The sequence below is a fragment of the Eubalaena glacialis genome, chromosome 9 (assembly GCF_028564815.1).
Source record: "Eubalaena glacialis isolate mEubGla1 chromosome 9, mEubGla1.1.hap2.+ XY, whole genome shotgun sequence".
Classification (NCBI taxonomy): Eukaryota; Metazoa; Chordata; class Mammalia; order Artiodactyla; family Balaenidae; genus Eubalaena; species Eubalaena glacialis.
The window spans coordinates 4,028,824-4,049,602 of NC_083724.1; the positions used below are offsets into that span (position 1 = coordinate 4,028,824).

The following is a 20,779-nucleotide window of genomic DNA, read 5'->3' on the forward strand; positions in this document are numbered from 1 at the left end:
CTGTGTCCCTTCCCAGTGACCACCCCATCCCACTCCAAGTACAACCACTTTCTTGTTTTCCTGGTATACATTTACCACCTAAGTAGGCATCCGAAACACGGCAGGTCATTTTTACCTTGAAAACAGTTTTGTACGAGGTGAAGTCAACAACACATACTCTCTTGAATCCAGCTTCCTCTGCCAGCTGCCGCGTCATGCTCTGTCCGTCCTGCGTGTGGTCGTAGCTGTCCAGTTAGCACTGCTGTGTGGCATTCTAGTGCGTGACTCTCTCTGCATTGCTATCTGCCTTCTTCCTGATGGGCCTTTGGGTGGATGCCAGGGTGTGGCTGCTGTGAAGAGTTTGGCTATAGATATTCTTGGCATGGCCCGTGGGGTACACAAAAGTTATTTCCACGTCAGGCAGTGGAATTGCCAGGTTATGGGAATGCGTGTCTTCTACTCTAACAGTTGATGTCAAACACTTTTCCGAGTTAGTGGCATCAGTTCGCATTGCTACCAGCAGTATATGAAACCCCCCTTACCCTGCAGCATCTCTGACATTTAGTGTTGTCAGTTTTTCAAATTTTAGCGGTCCCGATGAATGTGTAATAGCATCTCGTTTTGGTTATAATTTGCATTTTGCTGAGAACCAACAAAATAGAGAAGCTTTTTATAAATGTATTGGACCTATGGATATCACTTTTTGTGGAGTGTCTGTTCAAATCTCTTAACCACTTCTTACTGAGCTATTAAAATTTTTTTACTGATTGGTGGGAGTTCTTTAAATATTCTGGGTATGAGACCATGATTTTTTTTTAATAGGTTGTGGTAGGCAGAGTAATGTTTCCCCTGCTAAAGATTTCCTCCTGCCCTAATCCCCAGAACTGGTGAAGATGTCACCTTACGTGGCAAAAGGGACTTGGCAGATGTGGTTAAACTAAGGATCTTGTGATGGAGAGATGGTCCTGGGATACCCAGGTGGGCCCAGTCGAATCACATGAGTCCTTCAGAGAACCTGTTCTGGCTATACCCAGAGGGAGATGGGACCATGACAGCAGGGTCGGGGTGATGTGCTCTTGCTGCTTTGAAGATGGAGAAGGGGCCATGAGCCAAGGAATGCCAGGGACCTCCAGAAGCTGGAAAAGGCCAGAAAACAGACCCTCCCCTGGAGCCTCCAGAAGGAACCAGCGCTGCTGACAACTTGCTTCTAGCCCAGTCGTACCCACGTCGGACTTCTAACCAGCAGAACTTTGTGATAACACGTTTCCTTTGTTTTTAAGCCACTAAATTGTTGGTAATGAGTAGAGACAGCGGTAGAAAACTAATAACCTACGTGTGACCAAGGGCTTCTATCCCTCTGTGACTTTCCTTTTATTTCCTACGCTGTCCTTTGATAAACAGAAGCTTTTGATTTAATGTGGTTGAATCCATCAATCTTTTCCTTTATGCCTGGTGCTTCTGAAGTCCCAGTTAAGAAACCTCTCCCTGGCCCGAGAGATTGAGAAAACTCTCCTTTAGCATCTCCCGTCAGGCTGTTCGGCTTTGCACACTGAGGTCTACCATCGCCCCAAAGCCGAGGATTGTGCGTTGTAAGGCCGGGCCCCTTGGGGTTTTGTATGGTATGTGGACAGTCAGCTGCCCTTGCTCCGCTGGGCGGACGCAGCCCTCCCTGTGGATCTGTGTTTGGTGTTTCAGCTGCTCTCCAGGGAAGCTGGCCCAGAGCACCCACTGCATTGATTGAAAGCAGAAAGGTCCCTATTTAACTCCTCCGCCCCCCCCCACTTTTTAATGAGAGTTTTCTAGTCTCAAAGTGACCTGTTTAAAGATGTGTGAAGATGCTGTGATCAATATCAGGAAGAGGCAGGTGACTTTGGATGAGGGAGGGGACATCCCCCCCCAACCCCGTCGATGAAATTAAGTGGGAGCTTAAGGCTGGGGGCTGATGCTCTGTGGAACAGCCACTTGCCCTCTAGGAACATTAGTGGTTCATCTGCTAAATGGGCTCCCTAACTCTCCCTGCCTCAGCCACAGCCCCTGCTGTGGATGGGCTCTGGGAAAAATACTCAAAACAGCTGATGTTCGAGGACGCAAATGAAAACTGGGAAGAGAAATATCTGCCAGAAAGCAAACGGTTTTAAAACATGATTCTTCTTCTGGTGAGGCTGTGGGGCACAAGGGTTCGGACCCTCTGATGGCAGAGAAGGGGCTGGACAAGCAGGTCTTGTCCAGCAAAGGGGCGGCGGGAGCATGTGTGCTGGCCTTTGCTGGGGACTGAGCGAGGCTTTGGGAGGCCGCAGGCAGTGGGGCGGGGAGGCGGCGGGTCAGGCTGCCGGTCCCGCCCACCTAGGTGAGCCGCACCTTCATCGAGGATGCCTTGTAGCTGTAGTTGTACCCTCTCCACGACCTCCAGTTGACACCATTGGCATAGCTCGTGTGCGGCCCCCCGAGGTAGCGGCCGTTCAGGTTGGACGAGTGACAACTGTTGTACCACCAGGCTCCCTGGTACTGCACCGCACAGTTAGAGGAGCTCAGGTCGTTGTCTTGGTCTTTGGTGGAGAAGAACTGGTCTTTGTGGGGCGTCAGGGAATCACCTGCTCGGGAGGGAGTGTGGGTGTTGCTCGGGCTAGAGGGAGCCTGCCCTGCCGCCTGCTCAGCGCCACCTCCCTCTAGAGATGCAACCCCCAGGGCGTCAAGATCCTGCCTCACCCTGGGGCAGGTGGAGCCTCCTGGTCCAGGAGCTCTGCCCCAGGGCGCATGCCTCCCTCCTCCAGCCTCATCTGTTTCCTCCCGGCTCCCCCAAGACCACCAGGACCCACGCCGTCCTCTCCCCTGAGGGGCCCTCCCTTCCCCGAGCCCGCATCGCTTTTCTGGGCTTCATACCCTCTCCCTGGGTTGCGCGGTCATCCGAGAGGGACAGCACGGCCTCATCCCGGGGCCCCCTACTCCATCTTCAGCCCTGGGTGTGCAACTCACCCCAGCTCCTGTAGCACCCCACCGCCCTCCTCACCCCTGCCAGACCCTCAGCTGTACCACCTGCAACATGGAGAGCAGGGTCCCTGCCCTGCTCCTTCCCTGGAGGCTCAGAGGAGGCCTGTGCTTGAAGGCTCCCATTAGCAATCCCCGCCCCCCACGCCCCGGGAGGGCCTTGCTCTCTGCAGCTCTGGTTCAACACAAGCAGACAGGCTCCTAGCACCTTTCCTGAAAGAGTGCACACTGGGAATTCTCAAGAGGATGCGCCATAAGAGATGCCTCCTCACATCCTGTGACCGGGGGGTCTTTTTGGCAAAGAACATCCCACAGGGTTTGTGTTCCGTGGAGCCCAGTTTGGGAGTATGGCTCTAAGGGCTCATATGAAATGACCATCCTCTTTCAGGTGGTAGCAGGGAAAGGGGTCAGTGACCTCGAGCCCCACTCAGAACAGCACACCGCTCTGCAGACACAGCCTTGGGAGCGGTAACTAATGGCGTCACTGGTCCCCGTGCTACACAGGGACTCAGGTACCTTCGTGTCTGCATTCAGAGACGGAGAAACTGCACCCAGGGAGGGGAGCCCCAGCCCAGGGTCACTCAGGGGAGACAGAGCCAGGACGCTCAGCAGGTCCTCTCTGCTTCCCCAAACCCCGCGCTGAAGCCCAGGCCACTGCTGTGCCCCACCCGGACTCTCACCTGCACTGCCCTCGACAAAGGCTCCCAGGACCAGCTTGTACTTCTCTGCCTCACCCGCCATCTTGAATGACTGGTACTTGGCAAATCGGTGGTTGCCCTCAAAGTCCATGAGGTCTACCCGGAGCTCGCTGCTTCCTGTTGGAGGTGGGCACTCAGGTCCCAGCAGAAGGGACCCTTTGCCTCCAGGCACGGGGGGGATGGGAATTTGGGTTTTAGGGGACGTCTGAACTTGGCATCGGGGACAATTCACCAGGAAGGTGTGAGAGGCTGGGCTGGTGTGGTGGGAGGACCTCAGGGATGGCTCCCTGTTTTCAAATAGCTCCCCTGCTGTTGCATCAGCCATGCCTGAAATTCCACGGTCAGTGTTCCTCGGATGGAATGAAGCCTCGCTCTAGTTTGAAACCCTAAATTCTCCTGCAAATAGCTGTGAATGCCACGGCAGGAAACCTTTGTATGTGTAGTTTCTTCTGCAAGAATTTCAGGCATATGAGTGGACACCATCAAGGTTGCCATGAGGTAGTGGAAGAATTAAGAAATGATTTACAGGTTTGTCGTTGACCTCAGGACCAGCTGTGAAGCTGATTCTGTGGAACGGAGAAGTGGGGTGAGGGGGCCTGCGTGGGGACCGCCACGTGCACTGAGCAGGAGAGGCAAGGGAGGGGGCTCCGTGAGCCTAAGATCCCAGTTTCAAGGACGGACCAACAGTTGGAAGTGGGAGAAGGGCCACCCCAATCCAGATGGCCTCCTCCTCACTTCCGACTCTCGGGTTCTAGATACGATCGGTCCCGAGACCAGAAGTCGTCTTCACTCCAATAATCCACCTCCTCCGATTTGAACACTCAGAGAGTGTAAGAGAATACATGTCCTAGGTTCTCAGAGTAATAACCCTTCCTGCTGTCAGACGTGACCACCCTTGGGGCGAGGAGGGTCTTCTGGTTCACGTGGCCCAGGGCTAAGGTCAGGGGCATGTGGATTTCAGGCACCCCACCACAGAGCTCCCGGCCGTGGCCCTACCCTGGGCGGTCAGGGCGTGGATGTTGTCATTCCCCAGCCAGAACTCTCCCAGCTGACTGCCGAAGCCCTGCTTGTACGCGGCCCAGTCCCGGTAGAAGTCCACAGAGCCGTCACTCCTTCGCTGGAAAACCTGCACACGATGGGGAGGGCTGGGGAGACGGGACCCCACTGCCGCCCCCCCACAGGGCACCCCGGCCACACGTGGGAGCAGCATTGGTAGTTCACAGGCATCACAGGCCGAGGACCAGAACGTGGGTCTCATCAAAGAGCCCAGGGGCAGTCAGGGACACCCACATGGGACCAAGGAGGAAATGGAGGCTCAGAGAGGGCAGGCGACAAGCCCAAAGCCACACGGCTGGAGAGGAGTGGGCACCTCCGGGCCTGAGCCCACCGCCCTGAGCCACGGGACTCCTTCCCACATGGGTCCACACCCCCCTCCCCCGACATTTCTGATTCTCCCGACCTCAGTGAAAGGACGGGGTCAGCCTGAGCCTGGAGGGAGTGGACGGTCTCACAAAGGCCACTAAAGAGTGATCTGCCACCAGGTGAGCCTCCCAGGCACGCCCACCCCTGCCCAGGAACCCCACGGCCATCACTGGGTCCCCCCCACTCACGGTCCACCCCCCGCCATCCACGTCCATGTCACACAGCACGGTCAGGGGCCGGCAGTCGGGCAGGTAGATGGTGTGCCAGCCGCTCAGAAAGTGCCCCCTGGTGAGCAGCTCCTTACAGGTCTGAGGTCCTGGGAGGGGAAGCCAGGGAATGGACGCCAGGACAGGAGCTCTGGGCAGGGCAGGGGAGAGGAGGAGGGGGGAGGAGGGAGAGGCAGGGACACCTGCCTGGGGGAGGGGGCTCTGAGTCCTGGGACAGAGACGCAGCCCCCAAGGCCACCCAGCTGTGACAGCCAGGCCCCGTCTACCTGGCCATCCCCACCTCCCAGGGCTGCCGCCGCCTAGTCTCCTGGGCACCTGCCCTCCTCCAGGAATATACTCGAGTTATCCAGGCAACGGCTGCCTATCACTCGGGTAATTGGGGAGTCAGATATGCGCAGAGAGGGTTTTGTCCTTGGAAGGTGGAACCTGAGTCTGTGCAGCTGGCCTTCTGGTTGACCCCCCACTCCCCTGCCCCCAGCAGGAGCAGGTCCAGGTGGAGGTCCGGGGGTCAGCGTGTGCGTGTCACCTGTGGCACAGGAATGAAGCTGCCCCGGCTCTCCTGTTGTGGGGAGAGAGGACATGCACATCACACGTGTGGAAACAGCGCCCCGTGCCCCTCAGCCCTGTTGCTCCGTGAACACAGCGGGGAGAATGGAAACCATTATCCAGCTCTTTGCAGGACTATCAGCCTCCAGCCCTGAGGACCAGTTCCTAGACTCAGCATCACTGGGCTTGCTTGGCCCCCACTGCATCCGGCCTGCCCGGTGGCTGGCGGCCAGCACTGTCGCGTGGGACACTGGCTGGACCGCCGTGCCGGCCACCTCGCCTGGGCTTCAAGGCTCACGGCGCTGGAGGATCAGCGCCCCCAGGCCTATCGCTTTCCACAGCCCGTGTCTCCATCAGAGCCTCTGCTTGTGGACAGTATTGGGGAGCATTTGGGATGTGAGTCTGGGACCCAACCTTGCACTTTGTATTTGTAGCCAGAGCATGTGACTGTGTCTTGGAGTTTTGCCTTTTCTTGCTTTTACAAATTTTTTAAAAAATGAGCATAAATCAGAAAATTATAAGCAAAATGTCCACAATTATGTAGTAAGGCAGTATTGCCAGTCACCTGGGTCCAACTCTGGAGCCTCTGAGCCTTGAGCACTCACTGGCCGCCGACAAAGCAAGCCGGGCTCAGAGGCCCCTCCTCCCGCACCCACCGGCTAGATGGACAGGGCCCGGGGTGTGGTCTGAGATCCTCTCCCAGATGGGGCTGGGAGTGACCGAGGCCTCTGGGACCCCCCAGCCCATTGCGAAGCCTGCCCAATGACCCCAGGGAGGTGGAGGGGCTCACCTTTCTCTCCGCCCGCGCCCTTTTCCCCTCGGTCTCCTGGGGAGAGACAGGAGATGCACAGGACGTCTGGTCAGTGGACATCGACCCTCCGCTCTGGAAACCACCCAAGGGCTCAGTTCTTCGGGAGCTGGGGCGTGGGGGACGAGGCTGGGGCTCTGGGCACCACACACGCATGCTCCGTGGCTCACACAGCTTTCCAATGCCTGGGTCTCAGCCAGGGGAGTTGGGGGGGGGGGACTCAGAGGCCTGGATTCTTCCCTGGGTTATGAGAGGCTGTTCTGGACCTGGGGCCCCGGACCCGGGACCCAGTTCACATGCTGTCTCGAAGCTCTTTGGAAACAGGAAGCAGGACAGGTCCCTCTCTGTCACTTGGCCTCCCTCCCTCTCTCTGTCTCTCTCCCATCTCTCTCGCCGCCTCCTCCCCCTCTCTCTCTGTCTGTCTCCATCTCTCCTGTCTCTGTAGACTGGCCCCGGGGTCCTGCTCAGGGGTCCTAGCTCTTCATCACCTTTGGTACCTTTGGGCCCGGCCGGCCCTGCCTTCCCAGGGACTCCGGGAGAACCTCGTTCCCCTGTAAATTCCAAAGATACATCTTTGAGGAAAAGGCAACCTGAAGAATTCCACTTGAGCGTCTCTGCCCTAAGGAAAACAGTCCTGACCCTCCCATCCCAGCTGCGGTATCCTCAGGATCACTGCCCTGGGACTCAGCCCGAGGGTGACAGCAGACAGTGGGGACAAAGCACTCACAGCCACCCGGCACGATGCCGACCGGCCGGCACGCCAAGCTCGGGCCCCAGGGAACCACCAGCGTTCTGGCTCCCGACCACCTCAGTGTAGCAGCCCAGGGCCAGGCCACCGTCACAGAGCCCCACCATCTACTTGGGGGCTTGGGACCAAGAGCACGTCCTCAGAGACCCTCTCACACAGGAGCCTCCGGCCCATTGGTTCTGGGAGGGAGGAGGGGCCCTGCCCTGTGCTCAGCCCTGGACGCAGGGGCGGTCAGGCGCAATTATGCATCCCTCTGTGGTGGTTCTCTCTCCACCTCCAGAGAGGAGGGTCAGGAGCCACGAGGCCTCCCAGGTCTGCATTATTGATGTTAGCAGAGGACTAGGACCACCCAGGGCCCCTGCCCCTCCTCCTGAGCACTGAGGGGAGGGTCAGGAGAGGCGGCCCCCGGCTCAGTCGAGGCAGCAGGACCATCTGCCGGCAGGCTGCCCTCCCCGGGGAGTGTGGGTGTGGGGGTGTGGGGCAGAGGGGGCGCCGGCTCAGCTTGGGGCCGACTAACCACACCCACTGGTGGGCAGCGCCCCAGACTTGCTCCTCCTCCCAGTGTCCCCCCCGCAGGATCCCCAGCCTGGAGCCCCTCGTGGTGAGCACACGCCGCCCTCTATCCCCAGGCCCTGACCTGGGTGCCCACGGCCCCTGAGCTGGATACCTCCTAGGACGTGAGAGGCTGGGGACCTCCGAGCTCGCCCTGTCTCCGGAGCCCTTGGAGTCCACTCACACCCAGGCCCGGGGCACTCACCCCTTGAGCTGGGTGCACACCTGCCCTTCATACCAGGCTCGGGGCCCCAAACCCCACAAGGGGGCCACCACGTCGACGGGAGAGGTGTGGAGCGCTCGGGGGCCTTCATTCTGAGTTGGGGTCCAGCTCCACCCTCCCTGGTGATGGCTGACTGCTCTGAGCCCCAGTTTTCTCATCTGCGGTACAGACAGAAAAAGCTGGGGCCTCAGTTTTCAGGTGAGAATACCGAGGTACGTAAGGCTTGGAACTCTTGCCCACGGCCACGTAAAGCCAGGGCTGGATCGAGGACCAGGAAGCGGGTGTTCCAAGAAAATATACCCAAATGTGAGCTCACAGACTAGCTGAGACCAGCCCCCTCCTCAGGGAATGACAGATCCCGGTGGGCCTCGGGGGTCGCTCCTGATGCCAGCTCTGAGCAGGGTCGTGACCCAAGTCCCCGACCTGAGACCCGCAGGGGGCACTGCCCACCTGGGGTCTAGTTTGAGAAGAGCCGGTGCTCAGTGACCCCCACCCCCGAGCCAGAGCACGTACCCTTCTGTCCACTGGCGCCTGCCTCTCCCTTGGGCCCTGCGGGTCCGGGCAGCCCCGGGCAGCCTCGGAGGATGGAGAGCTTGTCGGAGCCCTCCAGACCCACCAGCTTCACCTCTGCAGAGAGACACAGAGCGCCAGTCAGGGAGCTCGTCCTGGGCCTGAGAGCCCTGCAGAGCCGGTGACAGGCCACCCGAGCCACGGGGATCTGCCATGCGGCCACGTCGGCCTGGGCTCTTGGCTGTGACCAGAGTCACCCGTCTCAGATGAAGGGTCAGCCTTGCAGTGAGTTTCCCGCCTCTGGTGGGCACTGGTCAGGTGTGGAGGTGATGCAGGGAAGAGCCCTGGCCTTGTGGTCCCCCCTGCCTGAGCCACCCTCCCCCCAGCCTCAGTGCTGTGTGTCCTAGGGCAAGTCACTCAACCCCTCTGAGCTCTGTCCCTTCGGCACCCAAGAGGAGACAGGAATAGGGCTGTGGGGAGGATTAGATTAGATAACGCAGATTTTAAACTTCTTAGTATAATTCATGGCATTTTAAAAGAACCTCATAAACAGTGGGTACTTTCACTAAATAATAACAATAAATATTTAAAAGACTTGGGGAATCTGGGTCAAAGTAACATTTTCACCCCCAGACCTTGGACTTTTGACCATAGAATTCCTGAGCTGGAAGGGGTCTGTGTAGGTCCCCTGGAGAAGGGACACAGTTGATCCAAGGACACAGAGCAAACTCCAGTAGAACTGGAACCAGAGATTCATTTCCTTCTCAGAAAAAAATAATTTTGTTGATTTCAAAACTGAAATATCCTCACGGGGGACAACTTAGAGGATGTGGGAATCAGCTGTGCTCTCACTGGAGACACAGGCAACTGTCGTTTTGGGGTCTATCTCCAGCTGGGACTCTCTCACAGGGGCAGCCTTATGCTTCCCCCATAAATACGTCCTCAACTCAGGGGGAGGCTGGTCTGTCCTCAGGGGCAACCTCTTGCCAGGAGTGGGGCCCATCCACCTGAGTGGGATCGGGAGGCAGACCACGACGGCCTCTTAGACCCGAATCTGCTGAATCGCACTCTCTGGGGTAAAAGCCAGAAATCTGCACTAACAAACCCCAAGTAAGTGTGGGAGCCCTTGGATTAGAACGTCTTAGAACATCTTTCTGAAAAGTCCAGGAGAAGACAGAGAAAGTGATGGGCATGGTCCTTCTCCTCGGTGGCAGAGTTGAGACCTGGCTGGGAAGCTCGTGGGGCGAATCACAGGCTTGAGAGTTGGACAGACCTGGGCTTAAATTCCTGCTCCTCCCCCTCTGACCTGTGTGACCTTGGGCCTGTCGTGTCCTAGTCTGAAGATGAAGTTGAGCTGTTGAGTCTTCAGAATAAGATGCATATGGAGGGTTTAACCCTAGATACTATTTGTGGTCAATGAGTGGGTAGTTACCAGCTTTCAGGGACCGGAAATTCAGGTCCATCTCACCTGGACATGTGTCTGCAGTCTGGGCAGCCAGGGTCTTGAAGCACAGGAATAAGAGGAGCTGGCCGGTGGGCCCCAGGGCCATGGCCACTCCGCTCAGCTCCATATCCTCTGGTCTTTGACTTCGCTCTTGTGAGCAGGGGAAGCCAGCCCTTGCCTGGGCCTGTGGTTTCTCAGCTCCCACAGGGACACCCACTTCCTGCAGCCTCTTTGTTTACACCAACAGGAGGTACCAGTGATGGCAAAGGGTGTTTCCTTCCTGCTGGGTCCCACCATGCTGCCCGCTGAATCAGGCTCACTTCCCCTGGCAGGATACTCCATTCCCAGTCGAGAGAGCACTCCCAGGACCCCTCTGTTGGAAAGGGTCTGCCTTCTTTGTGGCTTAAGGAAAGCCCAGTCCCCAGACCCCCTCCGCATTACCCAACTACACCCAAACAACACTCTGAGACCTTGACTGCGGTATAAGGAGGAGTTGGCTAGAGATGCTCCTTCCCTCGCCTGATTTCCAGAATATTCTAATGAGTGAGGCAGTCCTTGAGCACTTAACACAGCGGAAGAGAAAAAAATCCCGAGCACTTCTTTTGTGCCAAATGCTACTTACGCCAGCCCCATTCGGAAGACACTATTATCTAAATTTCACAGGTGGAGAAACTGAAGTCACACAGCTAGTAAGAACCTGACATTACCTCGAGTCTGTCTAATGCTCCAAGGACCACTGGGTCCGGTCATTACACCAGAAGGCGAGGCTATGTCTTATCTCCCCCCAAATCCCAGAGGCCATCCTCCACATCTTGTACTATGATCACCCTTAAGCAGGACATGTGGTGGGCATTCTGTAAAGGGCTTCTGCAGATGTGTAGAATGTCAGTAAGGAGAGTAGGATGAGGACAAGAGGGGAGGAGCTGAGCGTGAAACTCTTCTGTGGTTTGATATTTCTCCGGGCCAGTGTTCGTGGGCTGGTGTCCGAACCACACCCACTGTCCAACTAGGAAAGAAGCAGGGGATGGCCAGACCAGAGGTTTAGCAAAAGGGGTTTAGGTCCATCTCTATGGGCACTGGAATGACACTAGACTTTGCAAATTTTTGTGCAGTGGCTCCAGCCCATGGAGACGGAGGGAACAAAAAGGTCGCATTGCCTCAGGCGTCGCATTGCCTCAGGCACCGCTCAGCCCCCCTGAGCTACTGGACGGGGCAGCCTGTCCCCAGCATGGGCCTGGATTTCGTCTGTTGGAGAGGGGCCAGTTCAGGGGTGTTCACCTGGCCTTATTCAGGACAGGGAGAGAGGCAGCCGGTCTTTGTCCTTCAACCCCATCTGCCAGTGACAACCCCCCGCCCCCGATCCCAGGGTGCTTCCTCTTCTTCACATTGCCAATAGAACGAATGCAGGTGAGATGTTGACAACACAATCAGGTGTCACTTTAATGTTCCTAAGAGTATGTGGGCCTAAGAATACAAAAGAATGCAAGACTCTGTCAAGTTCAGATATCTTAAAGTGGAATCAATCAAGGTCATTTGACTTCTGACAATGGCAGGTTAGGTATTTGGGGCCATCTATCCTCATAAAGACAAACAGACAAAAACACTAAAAAAGAGATTTGCCTGAAGGCATAGTCAAGTGAACCACATAGGAATGGGTTACTTTGCTATGTTCTTGAGAGCAACAGAGATTTGGAGAGGGGAAACCAGCATGTGGGGTCTCTTTTTGCCAATCCCCCAAAGATAGCTGAGAAGCTGGTCAGTTACCTTGACAATTTTGCAGCACTGAAGGTCAAAGTTTGGGGTCTATGTTCTGTCAAAGGAGTGGATTTGGGGTGGGATCCAGAAGCATTTCTTCCTAGAAGTAAGGATGAATCATCAATAGGCAGCCCTAATGTGGACTGCAAACTGGTTTTGAGACATCTAGGTGTCCCAGGAAAAAAATCTCCAACTCCTGAAATTCTAATAAGGTCTTCCTAGATCACTAGTATTCACTTGCTCCGAGCTGAAACCAACACAAATCTTGTCGGAAGGAGAACAGTATGACCCCAGGATTTAAATGATTTCTGCAAATATATGTATTTTCCAAACTGAATGTTAGAACACAATAAGAGATAACCAGGTTCATGAGGATAAAAGACAACATGTACAAGAACAAATAGAAACAACAGAGTATAGAAGCAGATCCCCAGAAGCTACAGATACTGAAATGACAACATAGTTAATGGTGGAAATTGAAAAGCATCCTCAGAGATTGAAAACAAACAAGGATGCTCATAAATCACCACTTCTGGTCAACATTGTGTCACTGTCAGTGCAGTAAGGCAGAAAAAACAAATATGATGTAAAAGAATTGGAAAGGCAGGTACAAGGCTGTTATTATTTTCAGAAAATACGATTTATGTAGAAAATTCAAGAGAATCTAAAATTAAATTTTTTAGAATGAATAAGCTTAGCAAAAACCAATTACGTTCCTAAAAGCTAGCCAGAAAGGATTACAAAATGAAATTTTAAACATTTGCAATAGTGACACCAAAATCAAGTAACTGTGAATAATTCCAGCAAAATACACGCTAGTCCTCCATCTGGCAGTAGAAAACCGTCAGATGTGAATGAGTGATGTTTAAAAAGATTAGAACAATTGGAAGAATATTCTCCGTTCATGGATTCTAATGCTCAATATTGGAAAAATCTTAGTTTCTCTCTATTTGATCTGCAGATTCACTGCATTATCAATTAAATGCCCATTTTATTGGGAAACTTGACAAGGTGAATTTGAAATTTGTTTAAAAGTTTAAAGGTCAATAATTAGGATGTTTTGAGCTAGAACAAGGAAGGATGACTTGCTCTGCTTGAGGTCAATAATTGTCGCGAAGATATAGTCACTGAGATGGTGTCGTACCAGCTCCAGGATCCAGACTAAACCAGCAGAACTGAATAAAGGGTCTAGAAACAAATTCAGGCGTAAACAGACCCTTGGTGCATGACAGTGGTGGCTCTGCAGAGCAATGGGGAAAGAATAAACTTTTTAAAATGGAAATATAGTTGATTTACAATGTTGTGTTAATTTCTGCTGTACAGCAAAGTGATATGGTTATATATATCTATATCTATATCTATATATATGTATATATTCTTTTAAAAATTCTTTTCCATCAGGGTTATCATAGGATATTGAATATGGTTCTCTGTGCCATACGGTAGAACCTTGTTGTTTATCCATTCTATATATAACAGCTTACATCTGCTAACACCAACCTCCCACTCTATCCCTCCTCCAACCCTCTCCTTCTTGAATAAACTTACAATAAACACTGTGAGCTACTGGGTATTCAAGTGGGAAAACCAGAAATGAAACCTGACCCTAATCACAAAAAAAAATCAGTGTTGGCAGAATTATAGACCCAAATGGGAATAGTTTTAGACCACGTTGTCAGATATCAAATAACCTTGGTGATATCTTATGCAGGAATGAAAAGCACTAAATGTAATGGAAAAGTCTGAAAATTGACATTGAAATTAAGAACTTTGGGTTTTCAAATGATACCCCAAGAGAGTGAAAAGACACGCTGGGGCGGTGGGGGGGGGGAGGGAAGAGGTATTTGCAACACACAGAAGTGACAAAGTGTTGTATCCAGGATAAATAAGGAATTGCTGTAAATCAATACTCCTGCAGAAAGTGGGAAAGTGCCTTATACACACACTTCCAAAAGAGAATATTTCCATGGCTGATAGAAGAATGAAAAGGAGCTCGACTTTATTAGTAATCAGAGAGATGCCTGCGTGTACCTGCTCGATGATCCACAACCAGGAGCTCAGTCCTGTTCCAGGGCAGGGCACGTCCAGGCAGAGGAGACACGTAGAACAATGTCCCACTCCAGACTACAACAACCGAAATGTCCACCCACAGCAGCATGGATCCCCGGCCTGAGGGGTGTTCAGGCTGGAGAAACCTGCACAGGGTAACCCGGACAAATCTCCGCTTCCTGCGAACCATCCATCGTGGAAATTCACAACACAGCACTGAGCAGAGGAAGCCACACAAGGGAGGAAACATTGTTTGATCACATTTGTATGTAAATTTCAAAAGCGGGCAACTCTGCACAGCCGTGTTGGGGGATGCGTGCTGAGTGGAATGTGCAGAGAAGGGCAAGGATGCCCCCAATCATGATGGCAGCCCCCTCGGGAGGGGGGCCTTGGCATTGGGAAGGGGCTCGGAGGCTGGCGCTGGGCTCCGGCTTCATCTGGGTCGTTTCATGCCCTCTGGTGAGAAGGTGTTATCTTCCACTTCAAAACGGAAGTTTAAATAAAATGAAATGGAGCGTGCAGAGGCCGCAATCATTCTGTACTGCTTCCTGCAGCAGTGCAGCCGTCCCCAGGAAGCATAGAGATTTTGCAAGGGCCCCTTGTCCTGCCTAGCTCCTGGGATGCCGGCTGTCACCGCACAGGTGCCACTCGCTACACTGCCTTTAAGGGGAGGTGGTCCCAGGGGGCTGGGGACTCCCGCACACCTGACCTCCAACCCGGGACCAGGGGCTGCACAGTGGAGCTCTCCTGAGGGCTTTGCACGTGACTCCACGGATGCAGGAAGGATGTCAGAGCCCACCCAGTGGTGCTCTCTCTCCACCCAGGTCCTGGCTCGTGGGGTAAGGACCACACCAGCCGCCAGAGCTTCAGGAGCTCCAGAGCGGGAAGGGTGGGTCTGATTTAGGGTGGGTCTTCCAGTGGGGCCTGGGGCAGGGGGTGCCACCTCATTGTTTAGGACCAGTGGATGCAGCAGAGAAAGGACTTTGAGTCAATGGGGTTCCAAACAAACTGTTGATTTCTGTTGATGAGTTGATGGGTCTTTGGGGGAAATGCAATGAGTAACAATGGCATTTGCAGCTTCCATCTTTCTGAGCAAGAGTCTCCAGGAATAGCAGGGCACCTGGGAGAACAGGTGTAAACCGCCTCCCCCGCCCCTACAGAGAACTGGCTACTCCAGGCCACCAGAGCCAGCCTCAGGGTGTCCCCCTCCCTCCCAGGAGTAGGGCGTGTTCCCCGGGCTGGGCTGTCCCCTGTCTCTCAGCTGGTCCCCCTTCCTTCCTGCTCCTGGAAGGACTCGTGTCTGGAGGGTTGCAGGAAAGGGGGCCACATGCTGGCTGGACCTGGCAGGGTCCTGCACACAGCACACCTGAGATCCCCCTGAGGCACCTTTGTTTAGCTGTGAGGACCATCTACACCTGGAGCCCTTCGGCTGGGAGAGAGGCTGCTTGCCAATCCCAGTCCAGCCCAGAGCCCAGGAAAGGGACCCTCCCAACCTGTCTGGGGATTTTCTGTTTAGGGGGAAGAGAACGCAGGGCTTGCCTTGAACCATGCCCCAGGCAGTACCACACAGGCCTGGGTTCTCCTGACCCAAGCGGTGTGACCTTGGGCCAGTCACTTGACCTCTCTGAGTCTTCTATGTCACGTGACTCGGGATACCAGAGTGGGTTTGAGGACCCTGTGGAAAGAGGATCATAAGTGAGCAGCGTGGGGTCTGGGATGGACTGAGGGGTCAGTGACGGGGGGCGTGGGCATCACCTGCATTTCCCCACGCAGCTGGCCGTGACTTCCTCCCAGCCACGTCTTTGCCTGCTCCAGGGCCTGCCCACCCCCCCGCCTGTGCCAGGCCTCAGTTTCTGGTGGGTGTTTCACAACCTGGGAGGTGGAGCCCGCTGGCTGGTGGCTGTTGGAACTTCCACCCCCCACCCACAGTTTCCCTCCCTGCCCCTCGGGCAGCCGGGCTGGGCCACGGCTGCTCCGTCGAGGGTGTTGGGAGCTGTGTCCCTGGGGCCCCGCTCTGCTGAGCGCACAGACCCAGGACAGGAGGGCGGCGCCCCTCAGGTGGGCAGGGCTATGGGGACACGCGGCCCCCACTGGTCCGGGAGGGCGTTTGGGCACAGCGCCTACAGCCCATTGACAGTTTTAGGTGACCACAAAAATGATTTCGAATTCTTTTAAAATCAGAAGAAAAAAAATGAATAAAATTCAGCCCAGATTATCTTCATCTTTGAACCTCCATCGTTGTATATAATTTTTAATATTTTCTATGGAGGAAGGGGCCTAGTAAGGCAGAAGTGCCCAGGGTCCCTGAAAGGGGAGATCCTCCCAGGGACCCTCCTGGAGCATCCTTGAAAAGCTGGGGGTGGGGGAGGAGTTGGCACTGCAGGCAGGCTATCAGCTGTCAGAAGGAAGTTTTTCTCTTTCCCACCCCTCACAGGCCTGAAACAGCCCCTTCCCCACCATGAACAATGCCCCTACAGCAGGCTGACTCAGCCTCAGCATTAGTGACATTTTGGCTCAGACCGTTCTTGCCGTGGGGACCATCCTTGCATGGCATCCTGGCCTCTTACCTGCTAGATGCCAATAGCATCCCCTCCCTGAGTCATAGCAACTAGAAATGTCAGCAGACATTTCTGCCAAACATCCCTTCAGGGGCAGGAGGGAGACTCACCCCAGGCCCCATAATTTTGGAATCACCACCTCTTCAGTGTCACAAATCCTAAAGATGACCTGATTTCTTGGCCAACCCCCGAGGAGCGCACCTTCCCACGCCCCTTCCCCCTTCTCCTCCTCAGGTACCAGCAGGGGTATCTTTTGATTTTAGCGATGCTCTTGGAAAGTGTATTTGTGTGTGTGTATTTTTTAACATAGGTAAGTGGCATTTATTGGGGCTCATTCTGAATTCTACTTTCTCCACTCAGCTGCGTGGGCATCGCGTGTGCGTGCATGTGTGTGTTCGTGTGACTTTCAGGAACATGCATCTTGATAGATTTATCTGCATTTAGTTCAATGCTTTCAACTGCCAAGTCGTCATCATCTTGGACCTGCCCACGTTCCCAAGGCGATCACCCATGTGACCTCTAAGCCCTCCCTCCGCCACTGCCACCAAGGCCACTGTGCAATCTCCCAGGGTCCTGTGCTCACACCAAGAGTGGGATTTTCAGGTCCTGTGGTCTGTGGAGCCTTCATTCGACTACATAACACGGGACTGTTCTTCAGAATGGACGTGCCCCCGGCGGGGGCCACGCTGGCCACTCCACTCCCCATACCTTTGCACTCCCCAGCACTCTGACGGTTGCCTGGGGTCCTGAACAGCTTGTCCATGCTTTAGCTTCAAGGTTTTCCTCTTACATAACCTGCTCTTCCATCACCTTGAGGTTATTGCCTTCTCATTGTACTTTCCAGACATGAATCACGTGTTGGTTTAAGACGCTGCAAATATCTGCTCCCTTTCCATCAGCTCCCCTTAGCAAAGCTTATCAAAGTAGCTTTGCCCTTGATAAGTTTTTTGAGCTTATCGTTTTTGCTTTTAAAGTTTTGTTTACGAAGTCTTTCCCGCCCCAGAAGTCCCAAAGATAATCTCCTGCATTTCATTTTCTAACTTTATTCTTCTGTTTCTCCCATCTGGTTCTTTATTCCCTGCGGTCCTCCTAGTCTCTAGGTAACCTCCCCCCACCACCCCCCAACAGGGATTCATTATTATCCTCCATCTCATGGGCCAGTTTCTGGAACCATCTACCAAACCACTGTCCTTTCCTATTGGATTTGCGGGGCCACCTTTGTGGTGAAGTAAGATTCCACATACAGCTGGTGGGCTGTGCCCCTGAACTTTGGATTCCAGTCAACAGCTCTGTGCCAAGACCACTTGGGATTTATTTCTGCATCTTTGCAGGATGCCTTACTATCTCACAGGACAGTCCATACTCTACTCTTCTTTTATGAAGTTGGAGTAGCTATCTGTGAGCCTTAATACCTCCACATAAATCTTAGATCACATTTGAGTTCTGCCAAAAAAAAAAATTTGATTGGGATTGCATTGGATTTATAGGTTAATTTGGAGACAGCTGGCATCTTTATAACATTAGGTCTTTCCATCAGAGCGTGTGGTGTCTTTCTATTTATTAGGGTCATATCAGAGTTTCACATTTGGGTTAGGTTAATTCCTAGATTCTTTATGGTTTCTGTTCCTATTGTGTGAATGGCACCTTTGGAAAAATTATATTTTCTAATTGATCATTACTGGTGAAAATAGACGTTATTGACTTTTGTCGGTTCAGTATGTCCAACAGACATACCCAATACAACTGCTGGTTCTATTGGCTTTTTTTCTAGAGAGATGATTTAATGAGGAAGAACTGTAATGACTCACTAAAAATGGAGCTGAGAAAAACCAGTTCCCTTTTTTCTAGAATGAGAACTCGTTCTCTCACACACACACACACACTTCCATGCACACAAGCATGCATGCACACACACTTGCTCATATATACCCATGCACACACGTCATGCACATGTATACCCATGCACACACGTCATGCACATGTATACCCATGCACACACGTGCACACAGACGCAGGCACGCATGCAAAAATAGCCAATCTCTCTTCTCTCCTGCAGAGTCCTCTGGGTCCTGCTTGGCACCAGGGCACATGCTCTGTCGGCGGCACGTGCTGGCACACAGGTGGTGGCTCCTGCCCTGCAGCTCAGCTCTGGCTGGGGAAATGCAACACGTGTTCAAAGAGTCAGGGCAGCAAAGGAATAAACTCTGCCTTACCTTTTTTCCAGCCTCAGCGGCCATCACCTCGTTTCTCCTCCTGGGGAGGCGAGGGTGGGGACCTACCAAGTATGAAAGGCAAGACCTTGATGGCAAATGCCTCTGGAGGACAGGTGTCCCTCTGCCAGATGAACACTCCCACTCCAGGTCCTCCTGGCCGTGGCATCCGAGGCAGCCTGGTCCGGGAAAGGACGAGGCTTCAGGCTGGTCTGTAGCCTCAGGGACACCCCCGCCCTCTCAGAACCTCAGTTTCCCTGTTTGCCAGGGGGTGTTTGGACTGAACGTGCTTTCTGACACTTCTGTGCTGAAGCTGGAACCCGCCCCCGACCCCGGCCCACCCTGGCTGCTGCAGGCTGACGCCAGCATCCCTGGACCGCCTCCAGCAGAGCCCAGCCCTTCTCCCAGTTATACTTTCACTGCTTGAGCCTCACGGAACAGGCAGGAGTCTCCCAGCTCTTGTATGTGGACTCTGCTTGGGGTAAAAGATCCTAAATTCTGCAGGAATTGGGGCCAGCCCACGGGTGGCTTGTCCCCATGAGGGTGGGAGACAAAGTGGGAAGAGAAAGCTCAAGAGGCCGGGATGGGAAGCGGGGCAGCCGCCGGGGAAACCGCCCGCAGCTCCCAGAGCTCAGGCCCACCACACGCCCCGGCGATTCCACTCCCAGGTGTGTCCCAGGGGAAATGACAACGGACGTCCACACGAAAACGTGACCCTGCTGTCCACAGCAGCCCTCCTCACAATGCCAAAGGGTGGAGAGAGCCCAAACGTCCATCAGTTGGTAAGTGAAGAAATAAATTGTGGTCTATCCATGCAACGGGAAGTTATTTGAGCAGAGAGAGGGACGAGGTGCTGACTCGATACAGCACGGATGAGCCTTCGAAACATGCTGAGTGGTGAAGCCGGTCACAAAACCGCGTGCTACCTGACTCCACTGATACAAAGTGTCCAGAAGAGGCGAGTCCGTGGAGACTGGCCAGGGGTTGCCAGGGGTGGGGGTGGGGGGCACAGAGGGGAGACAGCGAAGGGGTACAGGCTTTCTTTGCAGGTGATGAAAATATTCTAGAATATTCTAGACTATAGAATATTCACCACATTCTAAAGCTGGAATGTGGTGAAGGTTGCACAACTCTGCGAATACACAGAAAGCGTTGAATTGTGCACTTAAAATGGGTGAATGGGGACTTCCCTGGTGCGCAGTGGTTAATAATCCGCCTGCCAATGCAGGGGACACGGGTTCGAGCCCTGGTCTGGGAAGATCCCACATTCCGCGGAGCAACTAAGCCCGTGTGCCACAACTACTGATCCTGCGCTCTAGAGCCCGTGAACCACAACTACTGAGCCCACGTGCCACAACTACTGAAGCCTGTGCGCCTAGAGCCCATGCTCCACAACAAGAGAAGCCACCGCAATGAGAAGCCCGCACACCGCAACAAAGAGTAGCCCCTGCTTGCCACAACTAGAGAAAGCCCGTGCGCAGCAACGAAGACCCAACACAGCCAAAAATAAATAAATAAATAAATAAATTTATTTTTAAAAAATGGGTGAATGTTATGCAATGTGAATTAGATCTCAATAAAGCTGTTAAAACATAAAAAGGGTTAGTTCTGGGAGGAAGGTGAGGGATGGACCGGGGACACTGGCATATAGGTCCTTAGCATGGGGGATGGGCCCTGAAGACCTAGATGGGGGTGGGGGGACCCTTCCGCCCAGTGGGGCCAGCTGGGGAGAGACCCTGGCCTTGTGCTCTGCACAGGGACCTCTTCTCCACTCATCCCCCCCTGCCTTCTCTCTACTTGTCTCCCTTCCAGCTCTGTCAGCCTCTTCTCTGCCTGCCCCCCAGCCTGGCAGCCACACTGGGCTTTCCACAGGCCCCGCCTCCAGTGACCAAGGATCCCGAGGAGCTCAGCTGCCCACTCCCAGCGCCTGGAGGTTGGAAGGGAGAGACAGAATGCCCAGGCTCTGGCAGGGAGTAATCCTCACCCTCGGGCGTTTTAATTTCCCGGAGATAATAACACCAGCCAGAGTATCCGCCGGAACCTGAAGATGGATGACCAGAGTTTG

At 53.9% G+C, this 20,779-nt stretch overlaps 1 pseudogene; it reads right to left on the minus strand.

The window, feature by feature from the left end:
• Window positions 1-2,142: 2,142 nt before the first annotated feature.
• On the minus strand, window positions 2,143-10,269 carry LOC133098168 (ficolin-1-like; annotated as a pseudogene).
• Window positions 10,270-20,779: the final 10,510 nt, after the last annotated feature.